Source organism: Varanus komodoensis, unplaced genomic scaffold, assembly GCF_004798865.1.
Source record: "Varanus komodoensis strain SLA01 unplaced genomic scaffold, ASM479886v1 scaffold1, whole genome shotgun sequence".
Lineage (NCBI taxonomy): Eukaryota > Metazoa > Chordata > Lepidosauria > Squamata > Varanidae > Varanus > Varanus komodoensis.
This window is the reverse complement of record NW_025335268.1, coordinates 22,134,819-22,157,899: the sequence shown is the minus strand read 5'-3', so window position 1 is coordinate 22,157,899 and position 23,081 is coordinate 22,134,819. Positions and strand designations below refer to the sequence as shown.

General features: G+C 41.3%; 1 long non-coding RNA gene across 2 annotated transcripts in view; it reads right to left on the bottom strand.

Annotated features, from left to right (window-relative positions):
* LOC123032498 overlaps positions 1–23,081 on the bottom strand; it is a 39,193-nt gene that overhangs the window by 7,754 nt on the left and 8,358 nt on the right. Inside the window, exon 3 of one of the 2 annotated variants that reach the window (XR_006416490.1) lies at positions 22,766–22,815. The exons of the other annotated variant lie outside the window; for it this stretch is intronic. This is a non-coding gene — a long non-coding RNA (uncharacterized LOC123032498). The remainder of the gene's footprint in view (positions 1–22,765; positions 22,816–23,081) is intronic. 2 annotated transcript variants of the gene reach the window in all.

Genomic DNA, 23,081 nt, shown 5'->3' with positions numbered 1-23,081 from the left:
CTGCCACCTCCTTCTTCTGCAGCTGAAGGAAGCTTTTCTGGAGTCTCGAAGACACAGCTAAGTCGCACGGTTTTGCGGGAGCTGGTGACAGTTTGAGCCTGTTCCCTGTAGTAAGAAAGCAGAGGCGATGGCCAGGCAGCAGTGGGCAGTTTCTTGCCTCAGGCAAAAAGGTAGGTGCGCTGTGTAAAGTGGCTCTGATGGTCCCCCAGGCGGTTTGGCTTTGGAGACAACAACATCATGCCTTGTCCGGGGCTGCTCAGGGTTCCATGATCTCCATGGCAATCACTGACCCAATGCATATAGCAGGGCACGCTCTAGAACTTCTTTGTTCTTCAGCCAGGCTTGGGGATGGTGACCTAAATATGGGAGACTGTGATTCAGACCCTTTGCCACAGACAGGTCATGCCCTGCTGAGGTTTAGACTGACACCAACTTTCCCCCTCTGAAAAGATTGGGGAGCTATTAAAATGGTCTATTCCCAGAAGCGAATGGGTCCAGATGATTTCCAGAAGGCTGTAGATGTTTTTCCAGCTGTTATGGCTGCAGTCCTATCAAATCCCTGCTTGATCTCTGAAACACAGAGATGACTCAGGCAGCTGACATGATTGCTTCTGAGCACCTTCTCTATAGATCTCAAATAGCTCCCTGGTAAACCCTGGAGCTGAGAACAATGAAACAAAATAGAAGAGATGGAGGAAAAGTCCTAGTGGATGCAATCAAGCCCTGGAATTCTTAGGGGCAGTGAGAGCAGCAAAGAAACAGTATCTCTCTACCTCCTTCAGTCTTCTGCCAGCTTCCTGAGGGCTGAATTTCATTTGAAGAAGCTCTCTGAGGTCTCATTCCAATGGTGGGCAGGTCCAAAACCAAAACTACCGGACAAAATGCAAGTATGTTGTAGTTTAAAGCTTTGATTGCCAGTAACCAAGCCTCATGGGAGGAATTTAGGAGAAAACTGCTGAGACACCACCAAATGATCAGTGGCTAGAAGAAAGCAGGTTGGAATAAGAGAAAGGGAAGGTGAGCCATCTGGAGAGCTGCATATGCTGCCCAGGTAGGTCAGATTTGCCCCGTGGGCCTGAAGTTGTACATCCCTTCTGTAGAATAATTTTGTCCTATTAAGGACCAATTTATGCTGCCATATGGAATATTTACCAAAAGTTGGGAGCAAGCATGAGAGGATGTCTATCTCCATCTCACTCATTTTGAGAGTCGGGTTGCCAACTGCAATTAGCTGTCTTCTATACATCTTTGGGTTCTCCTGCTTTTTCATTACTAACCACTGTTGATGGCAAATGCTGGATTGTACAGACTCTTGTTCCAATCCATTATTAGAAAAATGTCACAATATATTCCACTATTCCTCAGCTTGTGACATGTGTAAGATCCTCCCCTCCACTTTACTACCCACCTCCATGGTACAACTATAGAATGGAAGGCAACTATCAGATGAACATTTCTATTTTGAAGTTTAAAAATTAGTTTTGCTATGTAATCCATACTAGAAGGCTTGGCAATACATCTGGTGAATAAAGATACTGCTTTGATTGTGAGAGAACTCCTCTTTCCTCAGAGTCTGCAAAGGAGCAGAGACCCTGTCCATTTTGGAAAAGAAGCAAAAAGAGAAGGCATAGATAACAGCAAAAAGAAAGAAAGATTTCAGCCTTCAATTGGTATCACTTAAAAAGTTTCCAGCCATTCCATGGTTTATGCAGCAAAACAAAGAAGTCTTTGTGGGGGTGGTGAGTACACATTTCCCTTGCAGCTGGCACTGGAGGTAAAATAGCTCTTCTGCCAGTTGTGGCCTACTTCACAGATGTCCTTTTGTTCCCCTTTCACAGTAGCCACAATTTTTGCTTAAAGTTTTCATCCCTTTTCTCTTTCATAATGTAGGCAAATGTATGCCAAAATCCCCCCTCAAAATAAAAAATAAAATAAAAATCCAGTCCTAGATATAAGCCAAAACAACTTTTCCTGTTGTTGTTGGTATTGGGTAAAAATGGTGATGATAAGAAAGCAAAATTCTTTGATGGGTAAAGACTCCTATTTAGTTATAGGATACTATAAGTGGTGGGCGGGATGGGAGGAAAGCTGATTCACTGAAATTGCTTATTTTTCTCTCTCTTGGATTAAAACAAAAGTAATGGGCAAGAAAACATTTCAAAGCAAAGCCAACTATATGATCAGGCCATATACTCAGGTTTGAAGTTGGTAACATTTTTCTATATAAACCAAGTGCTTCCTTCTTGGTATCTTAGATAGAGAGATCTCTCCTATGCCAGTCGGCATTTATACTATATCACCCCATATGTAGATGGCAACATGTGCAGCCAGGGCAGTGGCTCCAAGACCGTTGCTGTGTGGATCTAGTGGGCTGGTTCTGTCACCGATGCATAACTGCCACAACATGCAGGTAGTTCCAGAGCAACTGGAAAATGACAACATACTGAAGTGCCCCCAGGTATGAAACCAGCCAGAAAGTGCATCTGATGTTCTAAGAGTTCTGTGATCTGACCACTGTAGAATACTTTGGAAGTGTCAATATTTCTTTGGCTGACAAATAATGTGGGTTTTTAAAATTAAAATTTAATTTTATTTGCTATTTTTCCAGGGTTATTTTCAGTAAGAGAGGAAATCATCTTTCAGAATTGCCAAATATACCAAACAACATCTACAGATGGGTTGTTCTGCAGCTGGAGGCTTTAACTTTGTAGTATTTATTTGAAATATCAAAGCCAGCCTACCAAAGCTAAAACGCAGTGGGCAAAATTCACAATGTCTTGGCTCTTGAGCAAATAGCATTTGAACTTGGGGCTTTTTTTCCTGCTGAAATGTAATTTTATGCAGATGAGCTTTGCACAAAATTCATTAAACAATTACATCCTGGTGCAGTTTTCATATTTTTGTAAGGGAACTGCCTAAGCACTAATTAGGTCTAAAACAATGTTACTGTGCAAATTGCAATGCTGATTGTTCAAGCAGTCTTATATTCCACTCTGCTTTGCCATAATGATTATATAGGTGCATGCAGTAGCAATGCCAGCTTACTACATTTTAGTAGTGCTAGTTTATTTAAAACAGCATTGAACTTGATAATGCAGTCATTTAGATATTGCAGGGGCTCCAGCAGGTAAAACTGTAAAGTCAAAGTAATTAGCAAAAAGGAAAAGGAATGTTTCTGTAGTGAGCAGTCCTAAAATGTAAGCATTCATTTGGTTCAAAGCTTCAATTGTTTACTGCTAAATTTGAAGACTACCTGACCTCCAAGTGACAAATAATGCACTTCATAGTAATCACCTTAGAAGACTGCTCGTAGACTCAGTCCTTTTGCTTTCAGGTTCCAAATATTAGATAGCACAGTAGGATTGATTACAACACCATGTATTCTCATGCATCTAAAGGAATGTTTCAGCCTGGTATCTTGATTGCAGTCTGCTTCTAATGCTGAAAACTGTGTTAATACAGCATTAAGGTCTAAATCCACAACAGTCAAGAGGCCAGATTCTGCTTCTGGATGCAGTGTTTCAAACCTGCTCATTTCAGTGGGGATTATGAGAGGGTATGGCATTAGAGCGAATCTTGTAGATCTCTTTCTACAAGGTTCCAGTCCTGCACCTACCATGAAGTTCCATTGATCACAATGGAATATACTTCTGAATAAAAAATTATCCAGGTGCTTTTTGCCTCCAAAACATGCATAATCAGCTATATTCTAGCATACGGCTCTCCCACTGGTTGTCTATGACTGTCATCTTGCCTAGGATTCCTGCAACAATCATAAGTATGGTAGCAGCGTATCATCTCATCTAGCCCCATGCCCCAAGACATCAAGCATCTTGATAGATATCTATCCATCCAAATTCCAATTTCTTGGAAATTTCCATATCCTCTTTAGTTTAGACAACATATTCTTATGAGACTGTGGTTATGCATACCATGTTCTGCATATCACCTTCTTGTAATTTAATGCCATGCTTCTGTCCTGTTATACATAAATACGATGAGCATGGTTCAGTTGATAGGCTATCAATACCTACTAGCCATTATGGCTGTTTGCTTACCTGAAGGCTCAGATAAGATACTCAATGGAAAACTGGTTGCTAGGGAACAACAGCAATAAGGGCCTTGCTGGCCTTGCTTGTGGGCTTCCCCTAGGCATCTGGCTGGCCACAGTGGAAATAGGATGCTGGACTGTTGGTCAGCTCCAGCAGGGTTTTTCTTAAGTTCTAAGCCATCCTTCTGGGATTTCTGGTAGGACACAATATTTGTGCAGGACATTAAATCAGCCTGATATGGAATTCCCTTGTGAGTATGTGTGGCATTCCTAAAGCCCAAGCAAGAATATATACAATGGTTTCGGCAACTATTCTCTTTTCAGTGTACTGAAGGTGTCCTCATTCTAGGCAACTACATTTTTCAAGAATGTAATATGCATGCTATCATCAGTGTCACTTCTATATAATAAAACAATTGTTTATTAATGGAAGGAATATTAGTGTTCCAATACTAATTAGAACACAGTGGCAGCTTAAAGACTAACAGATTTATTTTGGCAAAAGCTTTTCTGGAAATGTTAAATTTTAAGGTGCTGCAAGACTCTTAGCTTTAACAGACTAACACAGCTACCTCTCTGGAAGGCATCCCTTGGATCTCTTGATACTTGACACAGTGCTAGGTGATATTTGAAACATTTATCTGACAAGGACATTATTTTCTGTTTTCCACTAGAGTCAAAATCAAGTCAATCAGCAATTATGTGTCGCAGTGACACTCAGATCTCTAGAAATGGGAGAGCTGCTTTATTATAGGAACAATAGTAAAATGGCCTGCAGTGAAGTCATTCACATGGAATTTGCCATGCAGCCTTTCATATTTGTGTAACACAAATGCCATCGTATATTAAAGGTTCATCTTGTGGTTATACCAAATAGTAAGGCATGATTGCACATAAAACATACTTATTGAGAAATGAGCCCCAGTATTGTTTACAATGGACTTCAAGGGTTACTTTTCCATCTTGTGAGCAAATCTTGCAGGCTGAAGCACTCGCTGGCTGCCATTAAGTTGCAGTGCAGACTTTAGGATTCTTTAAGTAGAATCCTAATATACTCCTCCCATCCATATGGTTACAACAATTCTTTCCTGTATGTTCAATTTGGAGCGGAGTTTTCTTTTATAATAACATTATGGACATTTTTGATTTCTGGACATTACTAAAGATGGCTGAGAAGAGCCATTTAACTTACTGGACTAGCTCTATGCAAAAATCAGAGCTTAACTACCCAAAGTGTTTATTGTTGGTTTGTCATTCCTTACTCACAGTTTTATGTTTCTTTAGATGATGTGGTGACCCATCATCTCATTGCCCCCAGTTTCACTTCTGTTTGTAAACAGTATTTTCATGAGTTTTTTTTTAAGAGCAGAAAAAATGGGGCAGTTGTTTTGATGGTGAAAGAAAATTCTGTTTCCACACATGTAGTTATGCTATTCCACTACATCACAATGCCACCTAGAGGTTATATGGTTGAAAAGCAGATAAGGAAATACTAGTGCTTCGATCTCAATTTTGTGACAAAGCCAGAAGTAGAAGCAGCAGATTAACAGCCTAGCATAGAAAAGCCCTTGGTGGCCTAGATATGAGATATTGTTTTGCTCTCTCCATGTTAGTCCTTCCTTTCTTATTTCCTCTCCTGCCTGACTTTGGAAGACCATCATGAGGTTATTACAATTGTGATTGCATCATTATGTATCAGCTTCCCAATCTGGTGTTTTCCAAATGTTTTGGATTTCAGTTCCATTGGCCTCAGCTCACATGACCACTGGTCAATGGTCAGGAATGCTGACTTGTAGTCCAAAACAGCTGGAGCTGCCAGGTTGGAGAAGATTGCTAAACAAGACACATACCCAGGACCTTATGAAGCTATCCCATACAGCGTTTGTTGTCTAAACTGGGGCTGAGGGACATGTGGCCATCCAGATGTTTGGGACTACAAAGCCCAGCAGTTCAAGCCAACATAGCTAATACTGAGAGATGGTAGAAGTTACTGTCTTCAGGGTTTCAGATAGGAACCTTTCAGATAGGAACCTTTCCTAGTCCAACCTGGGAATACTGGGGACTGAAGTTCAGACCTTCTACATGAAAGCGTATGTTCTTCCACTAGCTGCTGGGCCTCTTAGATGTATTGCTGCTGTGTGCCTAGGTGCCCAAATGAGAGCCCTTGATTTTCCCATGTGCTCACTGCAGAGTTCCTAGACTTGGAGTGACCCCAGTGCCTCCAGCATAATTTGTCATCAGTTCTGGTATGTCATCTGAATGTCTGGCCAAAAGTACAAATCACAGGTTTGCATACATGGGAAGGCAAACCACCTTCTTTGCTCGTGATGTGCCAGTTTGGTGAGGAAAAAGAGTGGGGACAGCACCCAGTCACATCAACCACATGGGAACTAGACTTCCATTGAATTTAGAAATGTTAAGCCATGCAGAAAATACTACAATACTGTCATGCATGGTCCACTTTTCAGAATGTGAGGAGTTCTAGGCACAGCATTAGTAGGTTTTGTTTCCTTTGAATGAGAGAGGCCACATGCACCAAAGGCTCCAGCTGTCTGCTTTATTTCCAAATATGCTAGCAGAGCTTGTGGAGTACAGCCTCCTGGGAGGCAGATCCAATAGTCCTCATTAGACCCTCCAAGAGGGAGAGGTGTTGCACTCCAAGGCATATCACCCAACCAACTTGCATCTCTTTCTGACCTTCTTGCTCAGTCTTTGAATTCAAACGGCCAAACCACTGTTTTGCACACAGCATTTGCCAAGTATTCATCTCAGACGCTGGCCCTGCAGAGGATTGCTGGTTCAGGGCACTGTCCACAGTCATTAAAAAGCACAACACGCTTCCTCTTTGGTCCAGTCCTGAATTCTTACTAGGCATTGCTTTGGACAAAACCCCCAAAGACATTCACAGGAATCAGCCAGCAAATGCAGGAAAATATGAATTTACTTGAAGTATCAGAGTGACCTTCTTGGATGTTTCAAAACTTGGTTGGGTGCAAGAGTAAGGACAGTCCACCCTAAGTATTGACATCTTGGCACAGCAATAATTGGGACCAGAATCAAAGTTACCTAGATTGTTATTACTAGAAGTTGGTTTCCACATAGCTCTTTTTCAATATAAGTGGTCACAGTGTGTGCTCCTCTCATTTGGAGCATATAATCCTCAGGAGACAACATATATCCTGAAAGGAATCCACTAGAGGGTGTAGGAGATGCAGTAGCTAGAGCAGAATGTTGATTGAAGAAAGGAGAAAATATGGTGGTGTTTAAATAAAATTTAATATATGGTCTTAACGAATAAGCAGAATATAAAAATTCAGTTTAATTCCAATCCTTCCCTGTGTTTGTGGCTTAACATGTGTCAGTTGGCACATTAACAGCAGCATATGGGTTGATCTGATGTGAGTTACGGCATACAGTATGTTATGTTCAGGCCTAAAGTGTGTAATTCTTTTGGATTAGTGTTGGCAGATCTCCGTGTTTCAGGGAGCCTAGAGTGTTCATAAATGTTGTGTAGCCATAGGATTTTCTGTTGTACTTGTGTCAGTGTAATATCTGAGCGTATTACAAATATTAATACATTCTTATAGCATCCAAACTTCTCATAGCAATCAGAATGTTATAAAGCATCACTCTAATATTTAGTCACCAAAAGATAGTGCCTTGTATAAGATCACAGAGGAGAAAGAAATGATGCAAGGCATGAAATTACTTGATCGGGATTCAGAACAGTGGTCCATGTAGCTGAGTCTACTCTGAGCTTGGATTATTCCGTGTAGTTCAGACAAGTTTGACTGGAAGCGGTTTTCAGATGTACGTATTTCCTAGCCTTGCTACCAGAGCCTGAAGCAGGAACATTCTGCAAACAAGTCAAAACCCCAATGGCTGTCTCTTCCAAATTATATCCATATTTCAGCACTTTCCAGATGATGAAACTAGACCTCTCAAACCACAGTAAGCAATCCTAGTAGGCACCATTTTTTCCTGCACAACTTTGCATTCCCTTGTGGGTTGTATGCTGAGGACAACACTGCTGGCGTGTGAAGCCAAAGTCAATGGTGGCCATGGCCCAAGTCAAAAGTAGATGGGTGGCTCCTTTTGTTTTGCTGCAAATGGGATCCCTTTGTTTAGACACAGTTCAATTGCCGTAGCTTTCAAGTGGCAGAGCTCAAGAACAGCATCATTGCTCAGCTGTGCTCAGACCTGAACAGGTACAAGGTAGATCAGTTCACCAAGAACTCAAGGTGACTGTGAGGAAAAGTAGTCATTCAGACAAGCCTCTCAAATCCTTCCCCAAAACACATCTGTGTAGCTGAAGCACAGACTGGCAATTAGCACCCTGAGGGCTTGGTTCCTAGCAGCTTTCCCATCTTGACTTCCTCATAGGCTAATCCAGTGCACTTTTCCCAAGAGTGCGGCTACTTTTTTGTGTCGTGAAGAATAGGAGTTTGCTGCAATTTACCTCTACTTCATTTTTTGCTTGGGGGCAGGTTGCTTACTGAGATCTCCCAGGAATCTTCATCCACTTTTACCAGATCTATCTATCATGAATATTTTTAAAGAGGTAAACAACAACATGAATACCAACTAATGCCCAGGGTGCAGAACCTCTTTCACCTTGAGGGCTGGATTCCATTTTGGATAAGTTCTCAGAGGTCACATTCCACTGGTAGGCAGGGCTGAAGGCAAAATGACTACTATCAAATACCAACAAATTGTAGCTTAAGGCTCTTACTGTCTCTAACCAAACTTAAGAGGAGCATTTTGACTTTTCAGAATGGTATGGGTGGGGGAACGTCATGAAAGCTGGGAAATGCTACATGACTGCTAGTTGGGGAAAGTAGTGGGACCAGGAAACGGGGGAGTGTCCATCTGGAGAACCACAGAAGACTGACTTGAGAACCAAATAGTCTGGATTTGATCTTTGGGCCTGCGGTATTGTAACTGTGACCTATGGAAAGACTATTCTTCTGTATTCATGGTGCAATTGGTCACAAGAAAATTCTGGAAGCAATTAATGATTAGCAGGACAATTTCCTAACTGAACAACAATTCAATCATGTCTTTTGGTGGATACCTGTGCTCCCTCAAATCTGCTGCAAAGGGTTGGGGAATCACTTTGAGCAGATTTTGGGGGCAGAGGAAGAGGAAGTCCTGTTGCTTCATTGGATTTTGCTGTGAAGGAGAGTATTAATTTAGACTGCTGGGAGACATGAGAGAATATCTGATAAATATATACTTGAATTCCACCTTTTCATTTTTATTAGTAACCTCTTAATGAAGTAGAGGAGGTTTTCATTTAATGAATTTTCACAACACAGGTATCTGACCAAGGAAATTTTCCCTCTCACCCTCTGTTAAATTGCCTTGGTTATAATTATGTTTAGCCTCCAATCTTGGGTGAGCACCTTTTCTATGTGGGTAGTTTATTATTTCTAGGATAACCAAGAATAAATACGAAAGCTTTTATACATTCAGTTGCTGGAAAAGAATGGAGAGAAATGGGATCCATTCTCTGATTCTGGGCTATTCTCAAAATGCTAATACAGGAGGACCAGAAAGTTAAAACTCAGACATGAATTTCTCCCACTGAGGGGGGTCTTCAGGCAGTCCAGACAGTTTAATCACCCACACTTTCCTGTGGTCTAGCAGAGTCTGTTCAGCAGAAATATGCACTCACACATTTTCTTATTTCATTTCTCCATGGTCACTTAGGGAGAAAAGGCAAATGAAAGCTGTTGACAGCATGAACTTTATGTCAGTCACTGGCTCTCTTACAATTTATGAATGGCAGATCCTACACATTTTTAGTAGAAGCAGTCAAAGGAAGACCCCCTCCCCCTGCTAGTATTTAGAGAAGGCTTCACAACACTAATTGTTAATACTATTTTCAGCACACAGTTAATACAAAAAAGTCCTTCCTTCAGTCTCCCTTAACAGTCACAATAAACATATGGCAAAGGGGTGGAGAGAGTGGGAAGAGAACAAATGTATGTGGCCTACAAGCGAACAAGCAAATATATGAATGAGCACAAATTACCATTAAAGAACATGTACACTTTGAATATAAAGTAGTTTTAGCACAGGGAAATGCCATAAAATGGGTGCAGTAATCTAGTCAGTCTTAAAACAGCCACACAGCTGGAACTTTAGCCTGGAAGGTTAATAGGTACTACCAAAAAGTTGAGCTTCATTCAGAAAGAGTACATAACAGATGCTGAGCACCAGCGAGTGACGGTGCATTTGGATTATCCATTGGCTCATATACTATGTGCCTGGCACAGGCCTAGCTTGTTTTGACCATGACTTCAGACAACTCAGAAAATCAGAAAAATAGCATTCCAAACTCGAAGCCACTGAAAGTTTCATTTAGGAATCCAGGCATGACAGCCAGCATGCAACATCTGGCCTGGATCTCTTTTTTCCCAAAGAAATTTTTATAATGCCAGAGGGAAACCCCTAAAAATGGTTGCACATAAAGCATAACCAGATTGACACATGCATTGAAACAGGGTAATATACTACCATGTGAAACAGAAGGAAAAATGAGCAGTATTTCATGTCACCACTGCTCAACTGCTGCTTGTTTCCCCACACCTAAATCTAGCATTTCTTTATCAAAGGTTGCTCTAATTCTGATCAGTTTGGCTGCCCTTTCCTGCACTTTCTCCTTCTCGAAAAAAGGCAACCACAACTATACACACTGGCCCAAAGGCAAACACATCCTGGAGTTATTATACATAAAGGCATTACAACAGGGTGCAAAACCGCAGGCCTGGGGCCCTATTTGGGCCTCCAGGGCTCCCTAGTATGTCATGACCCCTTCACCTGGCCCCAGTGATGCAGCTAGGTAATTGTGAGGCCGAAGGTGCAGTCCTACGGGTTGCTTTCTTGATTCCCATAAGCCCCCAGGCTCAGAGGCGTACATGCAGGGTGGGAGGAATGGTGGAGGTGCCCTTTGCCTTCCTGCCCTCAGGCTCTGCATTTTCAGAAGGGAAGGGAAGGAGACTAAGAGACCTCAGGATAGCCCATATCTGAGCTTCTCCTTTTCTCACATCCAAACTCCCCCTTTTAGCCCTCTTCAAGGCATCCTTGAACTTGGAGAGGCAGACAGCATGGTTGTTTTCATGCTGGCTGCAAGGGGAAAGGAGAGCATTTAGGGTGCTAATTCCCAGCTCTGAGGTCCAGCATTGCCTCTGAACTCAGAGCTAAGAATCTGAAGTATCCCATGCCATCAGACATTGCCTTGGGCCCACAGGATTGCTCCTTTTCTGGTCTTATGGGGAACTCTTTTAGATATCCATGCACATTATTTCAGTTGCAAAGCACACAACTAACATTTTTTCCCACCTTCCAACTGCCATTTCATCCTTTGAAATGGCTTCTATGTTGCCGATATGTTAGATGAATAACAAGAATATTTGCCAATCCTGATTTTTTTAATACTCTGAACATGTGCAGTTTTACATTTAAATTTACTTAAAAAATCATGGCACACAAAAATATAATAGAGCTTGCTTCTGTTCCCCTCTTCCCCTGCCACTCATCATTTGGGGCTCCTGTCTTTGGGGTCCTGATCTTTGGCCCCACGGTCAAGCCCTACCTGTAGCATTTCCTGACTCCACTTCCTTTTCCCTACCTCCAAATGTCTGGTGTTTTCCCAGCTTTTGTGCATTTTCCCCTCCATTCTAAAAGGTTTAAATGCCTTTCCTAAGGCTTAGTTACAGGCAATAACAGCTTGAAGCTTAAATATGGTGGTATTTTTGGTCCTTCCTTTTGCCTTCAGCTCCATCCACCGCTAAGTTGAATTTTGGCCATTGGACTTTTGCACCTCTGAATTACGGTATTATAGTCAGTCATATTTCCAGTAATGTCTAGCATGGAATTTGCCTTTTTCTTTCCAGTCACATACTGAGTTGACATGAGTTCAGATGTATTCCTTGTTGTGTGAAGGGGAAAGCCGGGACATGCCCGCCATGTTTCCAATGGCCTGACCCCACTGGCGCTCCATATACTAAGGCTAGACTTCTGAAGCAGGAATCCTCTTCTACACACGCAGGTTCCCCATATGCTCTAGAGCTCTGACTTCACAGGATTTGAGATAATGCAGGGATCCTATAAAATCGCAGCACCGAAGGCGTGGAGCTGCTGGGCCAGGTCATCTGGAAAGGGATAGAGGGTGTGGAGTTTGCAAGTATATCCCAGCTCTGTTTGTCTTGAAACAGGAAATGCCTGAATCTTGAACACCCAAATAGGACTGATTTCATTAAGCTACCAGGACAATGAATTCTCCTAGCTCACCACTGACAGTTCAAATGTCATCAGTGTGCGTATGGAGTCAGGATTTTTATTTTTTACTTTTTGCCCCTGGTGTGAACCATTTCGCACGTACTTTTGCTGAATATCATTTGCCTTTTTTCACCCATGAAATGGGAGAAATCTTTTGGGAGGTTCTGCCAGTGCAAAGGGCACTGGAGAACAATTGATCTTGATGTTCTTTCAAAAACATTTACATGACCAGAAATTACACATAAAAATCTTCACTGCTGCTCTTTTTCAGGTTTGTTTACTTTCCCACTCTTGAGGTGGTAACTAACAACTCTTTTTAGACTTCTGTTCTAGAGAAAGTCTACCCCAAAAATACCCCAGACCTAATACTGGGGTAGCTAGTTTTAGCTATGGGGGAACAAGGCTTGCCTGACATCTGGTTTGGGGATGGCTTGCCCTGTTGTATGCATGTATGCATGCATGCCTTTTCCTTCATTAACGGACTTTCAGTGCTACCTCCAATTATTTACTGCTCATCAATTGACAAGCATGTGAATTTTGTGAAAGAATCTTATCTCAGGAGGCAGTCAATATGGATTACATTTTTTGTCATCAGATATTAACATAAAGGATGGAAAGGCCTATATTTGCATGCCCTTCTATGTTTGATTGAACACTAGCAGAACACTGGGGACCAGTTCATGCAGGGCTCCTGGTTGTGTGAAGGCTTCTCAATCACAGAAGGCTTCTTCAAACCCCCTGCTCAGTGCAAGGAAATTGGGGACTGGCTGGTATGCATGATGTTGGCAGCAGGGCCAGCATTGGTGACATCTTACCTTATAGTGGCTTCTCTAAAACACCTGAGCAGGGCATATCAGATGTACTGGAAGCTCTTTTCAGTTTTATAAAAAGTTGGGGTTTTATCTTTGACCCAGATCCTCCACAACATAAATGAAGCTTGTAGCATATTCCCATTCACTATTTTTCCTTTCCCAGCCTCTTTGTCTCTGTATAAGAGAGCCAAAATCCACAAAGGCGGGGGCAGGGGGTATTATTTTGACTGTTGAAAAGGTGTAAGCCAAGTACCGCTGTCCCTTCTCAGGCTTTGGTTATAGGGCTCCAGGACACCACTGATGCTTGCCTCATGTCAGTCTGCGGATATTAATGTAACAAGTCGCTCAAACCTCCTCTCTATTAAAATGTTTCCTGTGCTAGTATTGTACACAGATGAGAATGAGACTTAAAATCTTTGTTGCAGACATCGGTTCATTTTTTTAATGTAACCAAAGAGCTGATCAAAATTTTAATCACTGTGTTTGTCATTTCTCTGCTCTTCACAGGGTGGCATAAAAAGCGCCTCCATATTCTTCTCCCACATGCTGTCCTAAATTTCTCTCCCAAAGTTTTACTTTTTCTTGGAATGTCTCTATGTACCAGATGACAGCAAGTTGTTGTGCTAATTGCTTTATTCTTCGAAAGGGACATTTATTATACTAAACTCCTACCATACGTATGTGTAATTTTAAGATCTGGCGGCAGATCACCACTGCTACCTTTCCTGTTTCTCCTGGCCATTTAAACGTAGTGTGTTTGCGTGCATGCATACGCACATGTGTGCACATGCCTGTATACACATGCATGCAAGCGTGCATGCAAGCATGCCCTGCTTTAAAACAAATTAAGGGCACAGTCCAGTTGGGATGTTGTAACCTTCTGAACTTGGATGATTGCAGGCATTCTATGAGGGCAGAAGGACCGCAGAGGTGAAGGCTGCCCATTTGCTGCTCTCATTCTGCAGAGCAGCTGAATGACTAATTTAAAAACAGCAACCATGTGGGCCACCTGTGGGGCATTCTGGAGCGGAAGGAAGAAGGCTAAGGCACCAGTAGAATGCCAAATGCTGTGTATCTTAATGGCTTAGTCTCCTCCCTCACACACCCTGAAACTCAACTCCTTCTCCAAGGTCACTTCGCGACCTCAGAGATGCAGCTGGCATTTTGCTCTGTTTCTTGTAAGAGCTGTGAGGTTGGGGGAGGGGACGTGAATGTGGAGTCCCAGCTATGAGGTTGGAGAGCTTTGTCAACCTTGTTGCTGGGAATCTGAACAAGCCTACATCGCCCCCTAAACACTGGCAAAGGTTGCGCTTTAAGTGGGAGTCTTCGATTTGTGCAGTCTTTCCATTAGCTGGCATATAACATGGAAAATAACATTTTAACACAGAGCAAGGAAAATTGGAAAATTATTATGACTGCAATACTGTTCACAGCTAATTGCAGGTACATCTCAATGGGATCAGAAGTTAGTTGCTCTGGAATACAGTGTGCAATTTGGTTGCAACCTAACAGTTCTACTTAAAAGTTTGGCCACAGAAATCAACAGAACTTATCTATGTAAGCATGGCCTTTTCTGGTCCACACATTGGCCTGTTTAGTTACTTGATACTCTTCTGTGCAACAAAGAATTGTAGGATACCATGTGCAGGTCCATTTTGTCATTAGCCAAGTGCTGTGCAGAGCCAGAGACCAAAGCCTGGTCTTACTGAAGCTGGCATAAAGAAGGGTGATGGTTGAGATGGAGAGGTCAAACTGATGCACCTTGTGCTTTGCCTAGAGAAGGGATGATAATTTGGATAGACTTTGCTCACTTGTAATAGTAAAAAACAAAAAAGATGCTACAGGAGAAAACCATCATATTACACCCCTCCATCTGTCCCCTGCTGTGCACCCACATATCCCGTCATTCTACAAATTAATCTTTCACACATTTTTTAACACAAAAATGTGTTAATGTTATAGAAAATAAGGAAAACAGAGAGCTGTGTAATAATACATTAAAATTAAAATATATTGGCAGCCACATTTATGGATTGAAGGAAATGAATATGAGAGTAAACAGTCCTATCAATTCAATGCCAATGGCACAGAGAATAGATTTTGCTTAAACAACCCTGATCAGGCTTTTATCTTCTCTTTTTTCTAGTTAGGAAAGTAACATTATGTTATTTTAATAATATACAAAGTGTTCAGCGCGTTAGACCCTATGCCCTTCATCCACTGTCAAAAGCTAAGAACATTCTATGACATCCCTCATCATCCCTGCTGGCTGCATGTTTCTGAGGACCCTTAGGCAAAACATGATCAATGGGCCCCTCCTTAAGTGTGCTAACCCTTTAACCACCCTTGCCACCTTATCCTATTTTCTTTCTTGTCATTGCTACAGTTTGTCTGTTTGACAGGCAGAGGGTCAGTTAGCAAGGCAGCGGCATCTATTCCTCCTTTTCTCCTCTACTGACTGGCTAGACATGAGCAAAAAGCAGATGAATATGCAGTTTGCAAGAGTCAACAGAAGGAGCAGGTCCCCAAACCATCCCTCCTGATGGTTCCACTCCTGCTCATCATGAAGATATGCTTAATTTTCCCAGAGTTTATTTAGCCTTCAACCCAGATTTCTAAAAGCCAGGGCCGCCCTACACCAATTTGCAGTTGTTTCTAGTCCTGTGCATCTCTAAGATCTGGATCTTTGCATTCTTAAATTAGGAATGGCTGAGAATTTCATTTTAATTTTCCTTTGATAAGAACTAACCAAAACGCAAAATTTCTTTATAGTATTATGGAAAGAACTTAAGATATGTTTTTAAAAAATGAATGCTGAAGAAACTGAAACTGACTGATTCGCCCATCTAGAGCTTTGAGTGCTTAGAGTAACCCCATAAGTCCAAGTAAGTCTAATGTTAGAGTTGCAACTTGTTTTTTCCCTGACTGGTTTTTCATTTTTAACTGTTGCATAAGAGGCAGGTACAACATGGCCTTCTTCATGCTGGGGATAGCAGTAACATATTTATTAACTGATACTAGTTATGTATACATAGATTGTGGATCAATATGATTGATCAGCCTCAATAAACACTTCCAAAAGTGCAGGAGACTGTGAAGTTGTAAAGGCAACAGGACGAAACCTAGTTTCTAACAAATGTTGCAATGGCAAGTACTGCCATTCTGCCCTAGTTGGGATTTCATATTTGGCACACAAAGTCAAAAAAGACAAAATGCAAGAAAAATCAAAACTGACTGACTTGTCTATCCCTACTTTAAGCACCCATCCAATCTGTTCTATCCAAGTCCCTGTCTTACAGAACCAGTTTCTGACTTCTGATCATATTATCAGCAACCCAGACCACATTGTCACTCTAGTCTTGTACTTGTGCTAAGGAATGTCCCTGCTTCTTAGCTAGGTTCCTCATACAATATTGCTTTTCTTTTCTTTTTTTTCTTACTTATGTGGTGTAGCATGAAAAGCAGAACCTAATGGGGGAAGAGGACAACATGTGCAGATCAGAGGATGGAAATTGATGAACACAGAGAGCAACAAGCAAATGTTTTCAAGCTAAGAAGAACACAGTTTGCTCCTTTGATTTTCACTCCTTCTGTCTGGGATTCTGAGAAGCTAACTAAAGCCTTGAAGCATATGATCATCCCTAGTCCCATCAAGCGTAGGTCGTCAAAGAGAAGATGGTTGCAGGTTCCTGGAGCAAGAAACAGCAACAACTTTCTTCAGTGAACTATAACTGGACTAGCTGATGGGAGAGTTCTTTGGGGAAGCAAGCTAGATACACACCTTTTGCATATCAACATTTTGGAAAGAACCAGAGCTATAGAAAAAGATGGTCTTATCTAAACAAAAACACCTAAGAACCAACCCAAACTGTACACTGAAAACAGCTCGATCCATACAGCTAACTCAACACTGAAATACACCAATTATTAACAAGTATGTCAAAACATATCTCAATCATTTATGTTAAATGGCTACTTTTATTGAATCTACATAAAGGGACATTGATAACGTTCATTATGAGAAAACATTCTTTGGGTTTAGATTTGAATTATCTTTCAAGTTGTCAATATTATGGTCCTGATGATACAAATGTATATTTTAAGAATAAGGGAGCATTCAACCCTCACAGAATGCTTTTTGACACAGAAAGCAGAAAACAAAACATTATTTTTCAAACTTCTTTGTGACTGTCATCATCCTGCATCCACCTAAATCAAGGGACATAAGATTATGTGAAATCAGGGCTGCAGCTCCAATGTATACAAGATTATTTTTGCCACACCATGTTTGGTGGCCCGATAAAAAGCAGCTCTATTGATATTAACCATGGGGAAGAGTGGAATTCTCTATTCAGCACTTTCTTCAATGCACCAAATACCCTGTTAATAGGAATGTATATTAAACTGAAGTTCTACAGCAATGCTGCTAGAAGTTCTAAATCAAAAGTTTGAACAAATACTAGAAGCCTCCTTATTGCCCTCCCAGTTTTATTTTCAGTTAAGCAGTAATAAATGGGAAATCCAAGTTTAAGCTGAATTATGGAAGTCCACCAGCCATTACTATTGCATTCTGACATTAAAAAAGGAGCTGCTTATCTCACGTTTTATGAGCTTGGTATAGCCTGATGTTCTTGAATCTGTCACATAAAAGCCAGCAAATCATGCAAATGAAAATATCATCTTTGATGCGTTCACCATCTCAGGATAAATTTGTTCATGCAATTCCAAAGTCTTTTTCCAACAACTATCACAGCATCTGATACCAAATTATCCATACAAATCCAGAAAGCTTGAGCCAGTTTAACTCCTGAAGAGGTGGCCTCCAAAAAACAAGTGAAGAATCTAAATCTATATTTATGCACTCTAACACCAGACAAGTTAGTTCCTCCAGTAGGAACTCTTTTTCCCCTTACTTATCTTATTTCTGCAACACAGTGTATGAAAAGCAACATGGTTTTTTAAACTAAGTTATTAAAGATAGGATTTTTAAAAAAACAAGTATAATGGTTTTTCAGATCTCAGTGTGTGCGTTTACATGTCACACCAACCCAACCTGTCAATAATCCACCAGGTGAGTTATTGTGTAAACAACCTATGATGCATCTGATAACCTGGGTTGCTGGCTCCTTCCTCCTGCTCAGTACTCCTGTGGGTATTTGCACTAAGGCATGGTTGACAAGAGCAGAAAGCAGCTTTTACAAATCTTGCCAAGTGTGACATTGGTTCCCTGTACCACAATAGGATCAACTGCCCAGGTTCAGGGCAACACAACAATTCATCATAGATACAGTAATCCTCATGTGGTTTATCAGAGTGGTTTATTGCTCTCAAACAGGTTGGGAAAAGTTTGTGTAGGACCTCCATCCCTCCCTCCCTCCCATACAGAGCAAAGCTCAGAATCCACTTTTTCCACAACGTCTTTGACTGACACAAATGCCTGTCTCCTTTCTACACATTAACAGGGAGATTGGGATCAGGTCAACATGTTGGGGCAGAGGGTTGATCCCACCTCCATTTTGCACCATTTCCCAATGGAGATGCTCCCCATGATGCCACGATGCTCAGAAAAGAACACAGGAACAGTAAGGCTATGTAATTTCTCTCCTGCCGCTGAAGTCAGCAACACCTTGAAGCGTGATAACATTTCCACTGGAGATATGATGAAAGAGAAGCCTGCTCATCATGCACAATGCCACAGCCCATGGCTCACCTAGTCTTCCTCCTCTGGAAAATGAGGTATCACTTTGTTAGGTATAATGTCAAAGTCTGGTATGGATGCCCCACCTTTCTTTATATTTTACTAGCTCAGTTACTTGATGAAGTACATGTGCTTACACTCATGTACAAAAAGCAGCATGCATGTGCATAATAGCTTGCCAAAACTGCTCCAAAGAGAACTCTTCTACAGCGGGGAAATTTCAGGAGATAAGGGTTCTTCCATCATAGTGTCCCTAAATGTGTTTCCATGTCAGCATTGCAGTTACAGGAGAAGTAACAGCTATTGAATGCATCTTTGTTGCAATCAATGAAACCTTCTGAAGACACTTTGAAACCTGGATATTTGCTTTCCTTAATGTAGTGCCCATGAGCACCATGACGACCCACATGTCTTAGTGCTTGCAATGCTCCCAGTGCCCATTCCCCATACATCCTCATAAAGGCAGGCAGCGGAGGCATTTCTGAATGTCTGAATGAAAGGCAGATAGGAGCCATATTAGCTCCCACAAATGTTCTGCACTTTGTCATTAGGCAATGGATACTGGGTGGTTAAGATGACCACACCCTGCCTCAGAAAGGAACTGTGTGGCTCTTCTATAAAAGTGTCGATCACTTTAGTAAAAGATTGCAGTGGAGGAAAAGCAGAGCAAATAGGGGAGTGGAAGGGAAGTCAGAGCACAAGTACACACTTTTGAGTCTATATACTGTGAAAGTAAGAGAAGCGCTTCAGACACTTCACATACACTGCAGTAATGACCTGCTCTTCCCATGGTATCTAGAGAACATTCAGATGCAGTTAAATTAAAATGGGTCTTCCTGAATTTTCATGGTTTTACATGGCATTCCCACCCACCACTGGAATCCTCCATCGAATTAACACTCACATGGGCATATATAGACTAAAGAGTAAAACATTTGATCTGGGACTTGCTAGGACTGTCACGCAGAGATCCTTATGGCTCCTCATGGTTTTACTAGATGTGTTATGTGATTTGATGGTGGTTTTGGTGGTAGTCCATGGAAACAGCATCAAGTTCCATGAAGAAGCATGCCAAGGATCCACATTTTTGTGATATGATAGTGCTGGCAAGCACCAGATGTCTAATTTTTATCATGCCACCTATAGCTATTAATGAAAAGTTTAATGTGAAATTGATTTGAGCGGGGAAAGGGTTCCTTGTAAAGATCATGTAAATAAACTGTGAACCATTTTTTATTTACTTCGCTGACTTAGTTTCTTGCAGTATTGTGTCTACCCTTGCCTGTTACATGAGTTATTTTGTGCTGGTGCCCATGAAGGTTTCACACAATTCTGAGAAGCTTGAGAAGTCCTGCCCTACATAGACAAGCCCTTGTTCTTGGCCTGCTGCCAGTGGGAGAAGGAAGTTTAGCCTTTCCCTCTCCCTGCTTTCTTTCTTGGGTACTGAAGAAAGTACCAAACTTTTGATTTACCAAGCATGGCTGGTTGGAGCATGCTGGGAGTTGTAGGATTTTTTCTCCTTCTAAGCATGTCTGAGATTGTGTACTAAAGCTTCTTAGCTAGTCATGGAGGTGTGAACTGCTTCCCTTGTTGCACACTGGTAGGAGTGTACAGGATGGTACTCGCTCCCAGACTATTCTCTGTTCTTCTAAACTTGTTTCTCCTCTCCTCAGCAAAATATGCTTATTTTGAACATATGCCTCCTATCTTTGTAGGTCTTGCTAATGGCTTCAAATAAGGTTGGTTATCTAGGACCTCTGTTTCAACAGTTTTTAAATTACAAATAGTTTCATGTCCTCCCAGTGCATTCAGATAAGATAACACTATTGCATTACATTTGACAACTGTGTTGTTGAGTTCTGCTACTTTTGTGCACATTTGTGCATGCCCTCTCTTTCCCTTTACCTTTTATACCAAATAATAACATATGGCATAATGCAATTAGACAAGTTGGTGAATGAACTGAGCTACACAGACATACTGATTGGAAGAAGACAGCTTCTGTCTCCGTAATCAGCTACAGCAGTAAATGAAATGCAGCATAAGCATTAGGCAGTTTCAGGGAATTTGGAATTCAAACCAGATTTTTTAAAAAGTTACAAAAATGCAGCAGCAGTGTCAGTAAAACAAACTAAATGTACAATGCTACTCAATCCTACTCTCAAATTAGCTGATGATAGGATTGTAAAAGAATTCCACATTCTTGTGTAACGTCCAGATTATATCAGCTAATGACATTATTATTTTATCATAATCTCAGATCAGTCTAAGTCCTACACTAGGGTAACTACGATCATGTAAAGGAGAAAAAATGATTGAATTTGGGAGCATGAAATGCAAAGATTAGAGGAATGGCCAGTTTAGTCAGAACCTATTATTACCCACAAGAAAATTACACCTCCCTGCAACTGATTTTTAAGAAAATAAAAGATCTGTTTGAACGTATATCCATCCACTGTAGTTCGTGGAGCACCAGAAGCAGCTGCCCCAGGCCCCACCTGTCACAACTGCGGTACGATTCCAGCTAATTCCACATGATGTCCACAGCTTCAGTGGTATAGGAGACTCATACAAGGAATCCAGTTCATGTATCTATGGAGGGTTCTTCTTAAGTTCTTAACCACCCAAACAACCACGGTCACTAAGTGTCCTCCTGACCACTTGCAAATAAAAGAAGCAGTGTACTGTTTTAATAACCCTCTTTTGCTCAACAGCTCACACATAATTAGCATGCTATGTGCATAAAGGAGAGTCTGTTGACCACAAACTCCAAAAACAAGGTAAGTCCCCACCAGACACACAGAGGCATTTTCAGAAACACAGCCACCTTTGATTATAAGTTGTCTACTCCAGTTGTTGGCCAGCTGCCCAAAAACACTTTAGATATATGCTTCCTCACCAGGAGACTTTCAGTGGCTCAAGCAGGAACCACAGATGGAGCTGCTTGCAGCTCCTTCTAGTAACAATGGATGAATACTGCCATAGCAAAAATACATTCTCCAACAAAGGTGAATCCTCACATATATCCATCACTATGGGTGGTAGTGACCCAACTAGGAAGCTGGGATGAGGCATGCCTACATGGAAAAGCACCTTGGTGGCAGCTTCTTCTTGCAATTGCTTGGCATTTATTTATTTACATTTCTTGGTCATCCATTAATCTCATCCTCTAGGTGATATACAACAAGTTAATCAACAAAATCAAGATATGAACTTAATAATAACACAATAAAACAATTGCATAACGAAATACAACATCAAGAGCATGATCTAGATACACAAAAAGGGGTTATAAGCCTAAAAGTCATTATCAGAGGTAAAAAAATAATTCCCTGCCAGAGGAGAAACCAAAATAATGATCCATTATCAATTTTAAATTCAAACTCATTTAACATATTAAATGATGGTAAGAAACTGGATGAACAAAAAGGGGTTTGCCTGGTGCTAAAAATAGGTTGCTGTAAGTGTCAGGTGGGCCTCTCTAGGGAGAGCGTTCTGCAGCTGGGGAAGCGTCATCACTGACAAGGCACTTCTTGTTGCTACCTTGTGAACTGCAGATGATGGGGACACTTATAGAAAGGTCTCCATTGAATAACTTGGCGCAAAAACAGGGCATTCTGTTAGGTACTGAGAGCCCAAAGTGTGTGAGGCTTTATGGGTCAATACCAGCAGTTTAAATTGGAATAAGAAACTAAATGGAAGACAGTGATGATAAGGACTGGAATATTATCTATCCAGTACAATATATTCTGTACCACCAACAGAAGTTTTGGAATTGTCATCTAAGGCAGTCCTGTGTACAACACATTTCAGTAATCCAAATGGGAAGTTACCAAAGCATGGATCACGGGTGATTCACATCAGGTACAGTCATAGCAGGGATACAGAAGGACCCTGCAACAGATAGGCTACCTTTACCTCTAATGTGACAGACTGAAGGCACTGTTTCAGTACTCACATCTTCTCACCTGAATTAAAGGAAAAGGAGAATTAGGAGAATCATCTGGATACTGTTGACATTGGACTCCAGTTTCCCTGATAACTACACTTAGCATTTTCATGTAGATATTAAATAGCATGCGGGTTAGAGTGGAACACTCAAGGACCCCAATTGCCATGGACTGGGAATAAATCCCAAGCTTCTGGAAATGATCATTAAGGTATGAACATGCCATAGCTGTGCTTCCATACCCAGTGCAGACAATTGCTCCAGAGGGATACCATGACCAATCAC